The following is a 12,942-nucleotide window of genomic DNA, read 5'->3' as shown; positions in this document are numbered from 1 at the left end:
TAAAGCAGTGGTTTTGGGGTGTGCAGCCTAGTGGGTAGAAATATATGAATAAGAATGTAACTAAAGTTTAATCTGTTTTGGGGTGGGCCTCATGCTGCTATCTTAAAGAGATCACCACTAGAAACAAACAAAATAAGAGAAAAGGGGAACCTTTAAAATAAAGTAAGGGGAGAACAACTTAAAAGTCACTGGGATTAAGAACACAAGAATGGGGTGGGTGAAGTAGGAAAAATCATATATACTGACATAGCAATAGCTTCTGGCAGATCACTCAAAAGACTGTTGACCTGTTTTTCCTTTTCTCAAATAAAAATATTAGTTTTCAGCTGCTCTCACAGTTTAAAATCAGTAAATCCATTTGGTCTCATGAAGGAAATATAACATTATTCCTGAACTTTTAAAACTTCAAGAAAATTATTTTTTTATCTAATAAAATACAAATAAAATGATTGAAGTAAATATACTGATTGCAACTGAAAAAAAAAATAAGATTTGCACACTTAACAGTCTTTCCTGGGAGAATTCTTTTAAATCAAGTTAAACAAAAAAGCAGTAAAGCAGTACTCTCTTTTATTCAAAAATAACAGAATAAAGCTTTCGGGTAACACCCTTCATCAGTATGAATTAAACATCTTGTTCACAGTATAAATAGATTTCTCTCTAAAAACACATGACACAACCAACCAATAAAAAAATCCATATTAATTAAATAACATTAATAAAGTTTTGAAGCCATATTGCTAGAATAAAACATTTTCATCAACATTCTGGTATTCAGTATGCTTGTGCATGACATTCATTTATATTCCTTTTGTTTGGCTACTAATATAGGTTTTAAACTAACCATGTTATTCAAGCCTGGATATTTGTCTGCTTCCAACATGGTTATCCATCTATATTCAGCTATATCCAACTTATTTACAATATCCCCACCCCTCATGTTCACATGTAATACTTGCAACACTTCAAAATTAAATTTATGTGTTGAGCCCTTTTCCTTAAGGTGCTTGGCTAGTGCATTGGTCATTACCATCATTCTAATTTCTGATTTATGTTCAAATATATGGTCTTTCAGCCGCCTAGAACATTTACCCACATAAAATCCTGTACACACCGTACAAGTAGTCAAGTATACTATTAATTCAGTATTACATGTTGCATGACAGACTATCTTATATATTTCTTTACTTATAGGATGTTCAAACTCTAATTTACTACATATATCTGTGCAACAGCTACAATTATAACATGGCATTGTGCCCTTCTTATTACTGGATCTCCTTTCCCTATTATTTAAATTGAGATCTTTATAACATAAATCTCTCTTTAAATTCAAACAATTCCTGTGCGCAAATCTTGATTTTTCACCTACGATGGATCTTATTTCTGGCATAGATAACAGTATGCGCTAATTTTTTTCGATAGTGTTTTCTATTTTCTTACTTAAATTATTTTGAGATGTGATATATCTTAGTTGATTTTTATTTTCATTTGTGCCCATATATGTTTGTGAGATGTCACTAAATACAGGGGATGCTGTTCTATCCTTTCTTCTGATATTTCTCGTATACTCCTATACACTAGGGCTTCATTATATCCCCTTTCTTTAAACTCCTCAGCTGATATTTTAATTTGTTCCTTGCATTTTTCCACATTTGTATTTAACCTGCTTGTTCTTAGTAACTGACTTTTTACTATTCCATGGAATACATGTTTAGAATGCATACTCCTAGCATGGGTATATCTATTAACTTGTACATCCTTTCTATATACTGTTGTTTCATTTGTGCCTTCTCTATACAATAATACATCCAAGTAACTTATTTTTCTGCAGAATGGTTTTCAACATCTCCATCCCATATTAAAAAGGAGTCATCCACAAAACGCCGGTTGTTGTATCTTTCGTCTTTTCCCGGTTAGGGGTCGCCACAGCGGAACTAATTGCATATTTTCATATATACATATTGCTTTCACTCTATATATATATATATATATATATATTCTTCTTCCCATTGATTCAGAACAATATTAGCATAGCTGTTGGCCATGGGAGTTCTCATGGATACACCTGAAATTTACAAATATGGAATACCATTAAATAGACAGTTTCTATACTACTTCCATTCATTCTTGTCTTTGCACACAGAAATTCATGTACTGCATTTATACCCTACTCATTAGGTATTACTGTAAATAATGAATTTATGTCTAAGGTCACCAACAAATAAGTGTCGCTAGTCTTCCTATAATTATACCATTCATAAAGCTTTTTCAAAAAAATCATTTGTATCGTTAACATAACTAGTTATTTAACCATTACATGCCCCATTACCCCAGTTATATATGGTTTACCTAAGTTACATAAATCTCTCATTGAATCCCCTATGAGACTGATTGTATCAAGTAGGGGTTGGGTCATTAAACCATTATCCATATATGTGCAGAATGTTTTGAAACAGTATTTACCATTATGTTCTAGTTATGTTAAAGATGCAAATGATCATGGAATTCAAGGAAGATGGCCTTGGACTAGTCTTTAAAGCCAGTTGGGTTTGATGCTGACCTAAACTAGGATGACATGGTGAATAATACAGTGCTGTTATCTCATTTGAATAGTAAGGGTTTGACAATGGGTGAGAAGCAAACAGGGACTGGTCTAGACAATATCATGGTGGTGCCTCTCACTACCTCTAATAATTTGCTGTATGCTTCAAATACAACTGGAAGAACAGAGTTTTAGACTTAAAATTATTTAGATTCAAATGATTTAATTAAATGCATTACCCCATTGTGTATCAGCAAACTGGTGGAATGTGTCTTCTGTATTGCAATTTATAAGGGTGTTGACAATCATGCATTTTACAGATATTAATTCAGTATCTTTAAAATTATTGACCAGAATTTCAAAAAAGAGGACTTTCTGGTTTTATCTTGTGAGGTAACTTTGAGAACCCTATATATAAATGATGTCTCCTTTAACCCTTTTCAGGTAGTCAGGTTCAGTATAGTCCAGTTGGTCATAATGCAATATTTTGTTAACCAAAAATATTAATTAAGACGTATAGGTCTTCATGTGACAATGGCATATGAGTGTAATGTAGAATTACAAAATCTCTAGTGATGAGAGCCTGTAAGTATCCTTGTTGGATTAGACTATGCTTTAATTTACTCTATAATTGTTAGACAACTGGACAATCCCAAAAGATATGAGTTAAGTCTGCATTTAAGGATTTACATGCATTGCATTCAGATGAATGTAATGAGAAGTATGATGCTTTCTTTGCCGGCATCATGTAGGCATTATTTATGACCACAAATTATGTACAGAATATTTTACCAGTTTGACGTATCTTAAATTTGATTGAATTATATTCTTAAGTATATTTCTTGTTAAAAGTTTGTCTAATTTGGGCTAGTGAGATGTATGGATTAGGGAATCTATGTATTTATATTTTATGATAAGTTTATATGATTGTCATAGGTTTTGATGAGTGTAATCCTTTCCGTAAGTCTCTCATGAAGTTTATCCTGGAATCATCTGGAATAATATTTTGAAATTTTGATAGACTTAGATATATGATTTGTCTTAAAATACTTACATATCTTTTAGATACTTTTAATCTAATTCTTACATTAGTGAGGTGTAACCCTATGATAAATTATTAATATACTAGTTTATCCTTAATTAGAGGGAAAGAAGATAGACCCAGGCACGTATTATTCAGACGAAAATTTGGATTACCATTAATTGGTTGAAAGAGATTATTATGATTTGTCAAGCCTTCAAAGAATATTAGTCTATGCAGGACTGCTGTTTTTGAGAATAGGAAGCTGTGGAGTTTTAGTGGCTTGATATCCTCAGTTTCTTAAGAGGAAGAGTTTCAGGTTTACTTCTTGTTTATGTATGCAGTTTTGCCAAATCTGCATCCATAATGGGTACCAATTTTTCTGCTTAAATCTACAAGAGATTATTTTTAACTCAAATTAATTATTAGGCGGTATGGATAAAAATCTGGCATAACTAGGCCACCTTGATTCTTATGTAGGGTGAATTTACGTTAGGCTATGCTAATTAATTTAGGTGTCTAAATAAACCTGTTTAATGTCAGTGAGATGTGTTTAAATAATTTCATTGAAAGTAGTTGAAAAGAGGAATTTAAGTGCAAAAGAATTCTGGCCATAATGTTCATCTTGATAATAGCTACTTTAGACAGAAGAGAAAAGTTTAGGTTATTCCATCTTGTGGTATCTCCTTTAATTTTTACCGAGTTTTAAATAAATTAATCTGTGGATGGTGATCAGTGTTTGAATTAAATGTTATTCCTAAACATTTCAGTGATGTGGAGACATTAATCAGGGAGAAGATTATGGTTTATTGGCAAAATACATGTTTTATTTAAATTTAGTTGACAGTTTAAGTAAATAGAATAGGAATTAATGGTATCCATGACTTTAAGTATATTTAATTTAGGTGATGCTATATAAATACTTATGTCATCTGCTAAGGCTGTTAATGGGGGGCTAATGTTTTATAGGTTAGATACATTGTAGTATGTCTTTTACACTGCAACTACAATGGCTCTATTTATAGGTTAAATAGATATGTGGATAACAGCATCACTGTCTAGCACCACTCATTATGTAGATAGGTTTTGATAAAGATTTATTTATGTATAATTGTGTAAAAGCTTTGGAAAATTTGTTCAGCTTTAATACAATCCAGAGGTATACCAGACAGTTCTATTACAGTACATAAACATGTTAAATTTACATGTTCAGATGCTTTAGAAGCATCAAGAACTAATGCACATATGTTATTTTCAGTTGTGTTATTTAGAATCTGTAAATATTCTAATGTGAGTGTATGATCACTAGTTTTTCTTTTTTGCATGAACACAGATTGATATTGTGATATTATTGAGGGCAGGACCATTTTCAGTCTGTTTGCTGGAAAAGAAGCATAATTTTTAAAGTCAAAGTTAATTAAATTTATTTGTCTAAAATTTGAAAGGTCTTTTATAATTGAAGTTGATTTTGCTGTCAGTACTGTCTTTGACCAGTTTAAGTATTAATCTACAATACCATCAGATTTTATTTCATTAAAAACTTCCAGCAGTATTTCTGTGATATTTCTTAGATGTGAATTTGCATTCACAAGGCTGGAAGCCTGTGTAGGCTGACATTACCTAAAAAGGCACTACAGAGATCAAAAATGTTTTAGCTAGTACAAAAGATCACTAATGTAATCAGTACAGGCTATGTAATGTGAAATAGGTGGGACTGTCTTCAGTCTCAATCCAGGCCGACACACATTGGGCCTTAAGAATAACATCAACTACTATGCCAGTTAATGAAGTTTATCATATTTTTTGTATTGTGACATCATTCTTGGTGGTTGTTGGATACTGTTCAGGATTAGTGTCCTTCTGGCCTTAGAGACATATATTGAAAGCAATATCAGGGGAAATTGCAAGTAGTTCACATCCACATGAAAAATGGCCATGTCATATTCATACATGGGGTGCAGGGACTTGACTGCTCTGGAGACATGGAAAATTTTAGAATCTTAGTTCCAGCCAGTTAATTTTGACCCTACTTTTATGCAACCATATGAGTGGTGTGTCAGTATACTGCACTGTGGAGTCACTTATAACAAGTACATTACCATGGCAAGTAGACTTTTCTTGCAGTCTGTATGACCTGATCAAACTATTCTGATGACTCTTGCCCCGGGTCATGGTGGAAGAAAGTATATATTTTTTGAAAAGGTCACTAAGGCAATGGATAATAATCTAGAGATGTCATTGTCTCTCCTTTACTCAGCCCTCATTAGGCCAGTCATTGAAAATAATGCTCCCTTTGGCATTTATCTCTCCAGATACATGCAACAACTTGAACGCCCACAGATATACCTTATTTGGATACAACATGTCCTACATGAACCAACTCAAAGTCCTGTCATCATATAGCTGGTATCTTACAGACTGCTAAGAGGTGACCTGTGTCTGGAACACAAGACATCCTCCAACTCATTACTTATGGATTTTCCAGGGGCGGCTCATGCTATAGGACTGCAGGACTGCAGACCCCCCCACCTGTAGATAGAAAAAAGAAAAGAATAAAAATTAAAAAGAGTTACCTCCACCTGTAGAAAGAAACAAGAAAAAAAACTTGTGAGTCCCGGAACTCCACACATGCATGCTTGGAGCTCCTGGTACTCAAAACTCCAGACTGCTGTGTTAGGCAGTCCGGATAGGGAAGAAAGGTATCTTCACCCTGCCAGCCCAGAAGTCTGTGCAGTGATGATCGCACAGACCGGAAGGACACCGGACTGCATCGCCCGCAGGTTGGAGGCCCCAGCCTACTCTCGTGATGTCTCGCAGAGATACAGCTTGCACAGACTGCTACGGAGGTTGATCTCTCTAGAGTGGGCTGCTGCAGAGAAACCAGTACAGCTTGTGCAGGCTGCTATGGGAATGGATTTTGATCTGCTAGCTATGGAGGACAAATGGAGTTGCTGCTATGGAGGTAGGGTGCTACAGACGAACGGAGTTTGATCTATGGAGGTGTGTGTATGTGTGTGTGTGTGTGTGTGTGTGTGTGTGTGTGTGTGTGTGTGTGTGTGTGTGTGTGTGTGTGTGTGTGTGTGAATGTGTGTAATGCCCCAGTTGCTACATACTGGTGGCTAGAGAGAACACATGGTGGTGGGTAGAGAATACTCAGGCTTGACCCCTGTACCATGGATGCAGATAGTAAGGGCCTGAATTCCCTACCCACCACCATTTGTAAAAAATGTGCAGATTTTTGCATCATATTTGTTCTGTTCCTCATAAAATCTGTGGTTAATGTATGTTTGTTGTTTCTGGCAAAGTCAGTAGTGCAATGGTGCACTGGTAGCATTGTTGCCTGACAGCTACAGGTTCTCTGGTTTGATTCTTGGCTGGGTTGCTTTCTGTGTGGAGTCTGCATGTCTTCCCATCTTACAAAGACATGTGTCTGGAGTGTTTCTCCCTAATCTGCTGAAAATTGGCTTTTGTTCCAATCAGACTTTCCTGGTTAACAAGTGTTAAATAAAAATAACAGGCATTTGAATTTCAGACTTCATATTCTTCAGAAAGTACATAACCTTTTATTCTAGCAATTTTCTAAGTTTATAACATGGATATTTGAAATTTGTCCTTATTTTTGAGACTGTATTCCCCCATTATTGGCTTTGTCCAGGTTTTTTGTGCTAAGGTTGAGACCTATGGGGAGAACTGAATTCACTGAATATGCTTGGGGGCTGTATTCCCCCATTACTGGCTTGTCCATGTGTTTTTTTGCTAAGAGGTTGAGAGGTATGGTGAGAACTGAATTCACTGAATATGTTTGGGGGCTGTATTTCCCCATTATTGGCTTTGTTCAGGTATTTTGTGCTAAGAGGTTGACAGCTATGATGAGAACTGAATTCACTAAATGGTAGTCATTTAAGTTTCAATTTTCCTCTCTTTCACAAAACAGCTGATTTGGCATAGTGGTATGTTGCTCTGACTGTTTTGCACAGGGTTCTCCTGGGTTCAAGCCTTGGCAGTGAAATGTATGGTGGTAACACATCATTTTATTGTAGCAACTTTCCAACATTATACAAGCAATGTTTAAAATGTGTCTCTGGTTTTGGGGCTTTTGTCCCCCCCAATAAATGTTGTCTTTTTCCAGATTTCTTCTACTGCAAAGTTCAGAGATACAGCGGAGAGTCGAGTAGATTTTACAAGGAGCTGAGAGCTGCAGAGGAACAAAAGTTTAGTACTGCTTATGGTGAGTCTACTTGCATTGTTAATAGCACAACAGGTAGTGTACTTGCTTTTGATGCAGAAGGCTATGGGTTCTACTCCCGTAGTAGGTAGATGCATTGCTGATACTGTACTGTGTTGTAAAAGGGATGGATGCTGCAGTCCTTTTTGGCAAAGATACCTAGTAACTATGAACCTGTTATCAGTTTGCCATCCATTCCCTACTGCAATATTTCTAGCTTATCATTTTTTTAATGCAACATGGGCAATTTATTCCTCAAGGGCAACAACCACTTTATTTGTAGATGAAACAATGACATATAAAGTTGTTTGCTAGCAGCAACCTCTTCATTAGTTACAAATTTCTTTAATGTGGAATTTAGATTACTTTTGCTTCTTCAGAGATTGTGCATATTTACTGATACTGGTGGACTGTAGAAGTTTGAGTAGACTTTTATCATGGAAATGTAAGTTTGAGTAGACTTTTATGATGGAAATGTTCTGAATTGGGAAGTTTTGTCACTATTGGTGCATGCATTTTGTTTCATTGTTTACTGGAAAAATGTTCAAAACAATAAATTTAAAATGCCCTCTAACAACTGTACTGTATTGTAAAAGGAATATAATTTAATACAATCAGGGAGGTGTATCAAAGAGCATGTGTATGTTTCGTTTTCAAGGGGCCTATGATTTGAAAACAGCCCAAAGTTAATCTTTATCTGCCACTGGCAAAATGTATTTTCTTTGAATGAGGGTTTCAATGCTGTTTCAATGAATGTGAGTTTCAAGGGCAGAAAAGTTTTAATGCTGTCTATTTTCATTGTGAGACTGCATTGCTTTGTTTAGCAGCTATCTATTAGGGTTTGTGCTGTAAAATGCAAAATAAAACTTTCAAATGAAATCCAAATCATCGCAGAGGTAAAGCAGTATGCACATTACAGTGTTTATGGTAAATGAGGTGAAATAACCAAGGAATGGAGGTAAAGCAGTATGCACATTACAGTGTTTATGGTAAATGGGGTGAAATAACCAAGGAATGGGACATTGGAATGGCTACAGGGGGGAGGCTCCATTCGACCAAGATTTTGTGAGGGGGGGAAGGGCAGCAAACTCAGACAGCCCCGGCTGAACTATACCTCTCAACTGTCCAGCTTTTTGCAGAATGAATAGATTTTTGCTTCTTATTTTTGGTTTGTTCCTCATAAAATTTGTGGTTTTCTGGCAAATTATTTAGGAATGAAGTCACTAAATAATGACAGACATTGAATTTCAAACATTATAACCTTCAGAAAAATGCATGCTAAAGCAAGACCTGTTATTCTATCAACTGTCTTAAGTTTATACAAGAGCAATTTTTAGTACTGTTTGCATGTTCCCCTAATATATTTGGCCTTGTCCAGATTTCCTGCATTAAGAGGTTGAGAGGTACGTGCAAATAAATTGCTTTATAGAATTAGGAATATCCAAACCTCTCAACTGTCCCCAATTTTGGCTGAAAATGTTGATCTCCCCCTAATAACCCCTCTGCAAAATGTCAGTTTTGGAAGAAAACGTGGAGGGTTTACAATTATAAATAACTGTAATGATCAGAGTTATAGATTACTTTTATTTCAGAAATGCATGTATATGCTCTTATTTTGTCAGCTGCTCAAGTTAACAGTACTAATATTAAAAAGGTGCCCCTTCTTTGACAGGTTCCCAACTGTATTGTGTGGCAATTTTATATTTTTGCATCACATTTTGGTCTGTTCTTCATAAAATTGTGGTTTTTGGCCAAATTAGTGTCGAATCATTAAAGACTGAAGTAAGAAAATAATGGCAGACATTTGAGTTTCAAATGTCATACCCTTTAGAAATGTCATGCTAATGCAAGACCTACTATTATTCTATTATCTTTCTAAGTTTATAAGAGAAATATTTAAAAATTGTCCTTATTTTTGGGCCTGTGTCCCACTTCTGTGTATGGCTTTGTCAAGATTTCTTGCTCTGTGGTTGAGAGGTATGAGTGTCAGAGCCATCACGATCAGTCAGAGACATTTCAAATTGTGACATATTTGTTGCACCCCACTCCCCCATGTAGTGACTCTGGATGTGTCCAAGCAAGGCAAGGAGCAGTTATGCAGTGTAAGTGTGCAGAGTATTCCCCCATCCAAGGTAGACAGAAGTACGACAGTGTCTTTTCATCTGTCCTTGATTTTGCAGAATGTTCTGGTTTTCTGTCATATTTTTATACTGTTGATTTATGCTTCTTATTATTCAGAAAATACATGCTGTCGCAGTGCCCTGTAGCATTGTGTTTAAGTAGCAATGCTTTAATGACCATCGAGTAAGCTTGTCTGAGATTGTAAGATGCAAGAAAACTTTAATAAGCATACTGTTAAATAATTACCAACACTGACAAGCCTTTTTGTTGTTGCCATGCAGAGAATATTTACATAACTAGATAATGTTCAAGCCTTAGGTATTGAAATGCATATGACAGAATTTGTAATAAAGGACAGGATTATAATATTTTCAGAAGCTCGTTACATTTGTTGGAGATTTGCAGTCATCTTTGCAGGCTTTACCTGTAAACTAAACAAAATGCCAATCTATCATGTGTGGTCCATAACTTGTGCAGTAATCCTTTAAGCAATTTATCTTGAGCTTGTTTCTTGTTTGCTGTTCATTTTGTACTTTGATCATGTTTTCCCCATGAAACATGTAGATAGTTGTTGACAGGCAGCAGGTCATTTTGGATAAGAAACATCTTTACAAGTGGGGGTATCACAGAGATTTCTACTTTCAGCATGTTACTTGGTACTTTTATAAAGTTGAATATGTTATAATTAGAACTGCAGTGCAAGGAGAAGCTTGTTTTTTTATACTTGATTTTGACTAGTATTCCAGTAATGTATTTAAAAAGTAATTTATTTTTTCATGCCTAAAAACCTTTTTGTTTCCATCTAGATATTAAGTAAGCTGTCATGTAACCAATGCATTGAAATATTTTTTCTTCTACACTTCATTTTGTCTTGATTGGACTCTTGTAATGACGGTTTGGCACCCAGGGCAGCATATTTAATTAAAGTTCCAGTTGTTGTGTTTTTGAGCATAGCTGCACCCCTTTCTAGTTGGCCACACCTCTTCCAATTGGCCCCACCCACTCAGCTGTCTCCTGCAGCCTCTCTTTAATTTGAAGTCACCAGCCACCACTGGGATTTACTGCACATCAGCAAGTAAAATGGCATTAGAAATACTCAGTCTGGAGAGCTAAACCTTTTCTGCAACATTAACAGAATGATGTGGAGGGACAGGTATATTTCACAGAGGATACCACTGCAGTCAAAAAGACTCCCATTTCACATAAACAAAGTTTATCCCTGTCCATTTTCAAGCACAACTTAGATCTATGGATGGGAAACAAAAAAAAGTACCCCAGGACTGACCCTGTACTACTAATGGGCAGATGCAGCTCCTAAATGATTTACCCCATCCATGGGCCTCCTCAACTTATCTATGTTATGATCTCAGTTGTACTCATCAGGGATAATATAAGTATTAACCATGGGATAGGTAAAGGCAATCTCTAACCAAATGAGTTAGATTATTTCGAGCCCAAAAAGGGAAACTACCTTGGCTTAAAATGTCCCACAAGGGCAGCTACTCTTGTACTTACTTATGAACCTATGATGGGAGATGATGGGAGATGTGCACACTGCCTACTTAGATCTGGCTAAAACATTTGATGCAATACCCCACTCAGTCATTGTCAGCAAACTTATGGAACTAGACATAAACCCCTTTATAACACACTGGATTGCTAGCGTGCTCAGTGATAGGAATCAAGAGGTTTGATCAGTGAGGTCACCTCCCCAAAGAGACTAGTCACCAGTGGAGTCCCCCAGGGCTCTGTGCTGGGCCCACTCCTCTTTGGCATCTACTTCTTGGATATCAAAGCCAATGTTAAAGGCTTCTGGCTTACCAAGTTTGCAGATGATTGCAAACTAGGAACAGTCATTGAATCACCCAAAGATGAGCACACCCTTCAGGAAGGTCTAATACAGACAGATTCTTGGTGCCAAAGCCATGGCTTAAAACTCAATACCAAGAAAAGCATTATAGTACCTTTCGGGCAGTTGGTCACTACAGGTAACTAAGTCATCAAAAAAAAACACAAAGTTTATTCACTAGTCATGTAATTAATTTAGATAATAACCTACCCTTTGACATTTGTCCAAGGTAGTAAGAAAATCCTTTTGCCTTGCTCAACTTGTAAGTAAGGACATAGCATCTAGGTTCAGAGAAGTCATCATTCCACTGTACTCATCCCTCATCAGACCCATCATAAAATATAATGCCGCCTTCGGTATTCACCTGAACAGACAAATGCAGCAAATAGATTGTCCACACATGGTTCCTTACAAAAAGAATACAGTGAGTAAACACAATGTCTTACAATGATTGACTCAAAGTCTGGTCTCTTTACTTGGTATCAGACAGACTTCAGAGAGGTGATCTTTGTCTGGTGTATGTGGTATCCCTGGATGATGAACCTTTTGCATATATTCAAAACAAATAGCATCAGCAGCACCAGATTAAAAGACCTAAATTTTGCTTGCAATATAAATAGAACATGTTGGACAGACAGATATGTATCTTACAGAATTCCCCTTCTCTGTAATAGGCTCCCCATCCATGTGAAGAAAAGTTCCTCCCATACCTATTTAAGCACAAATTGGACCAATGAATGGGTAATCAGAAATTCACACCTGGTCTGCTGCCTATATTTCTTATGGACAGAGGCAGTCACAGTAAATCACACCCTATATAATTCAAATTTGTGGGTCACCTTTGGCTTGCATGGCTGGACATATAAGGGCCCAAATGGTCGTTAGCTTAGTATACACCTATAAACCAATAGATGATACAGAATGGGTGTTAGTCTGCTGCTGACATTTTGCTGTGGTGCAGATGATTAATGTGCTGCACACAGGAAGGCTTTTTTGATTTTGGACTGTGCTATACACTCCCCTGTTGTGTTGTATATTCTACAAATTTGCTGGGCTTAAATGAGCAATTCTCAGATGGTTTGGGAATGCATCATGGTTATACCCAGTAACAGAAACATGTTGGATGGACAGGTGTATGTCTCAGAGACTATCCTTTCTCTGTAACATTTTTCCCATCAATG

The sequence above is a fragment of the Protopterus annectens genome, chromosome 1.part1, assembly GCF_019279795.1.
Source record: "Protopterus annectens isolate FY-2018-M chromosome 1.part1, PAN1.0, whole genome shotgun sequence".
Taxonomy (NCBI): domain Eukaryota; kingdom Metazoa; phylum Chordata; order Ceratodontiformes; family Protopteridae; genus Protopterus; species Protopterus annectens.
The sequence above is the reverse complement of the archived record's forward strand: the minus strand, read 5'-3'. Positions refer to the sequence as shown.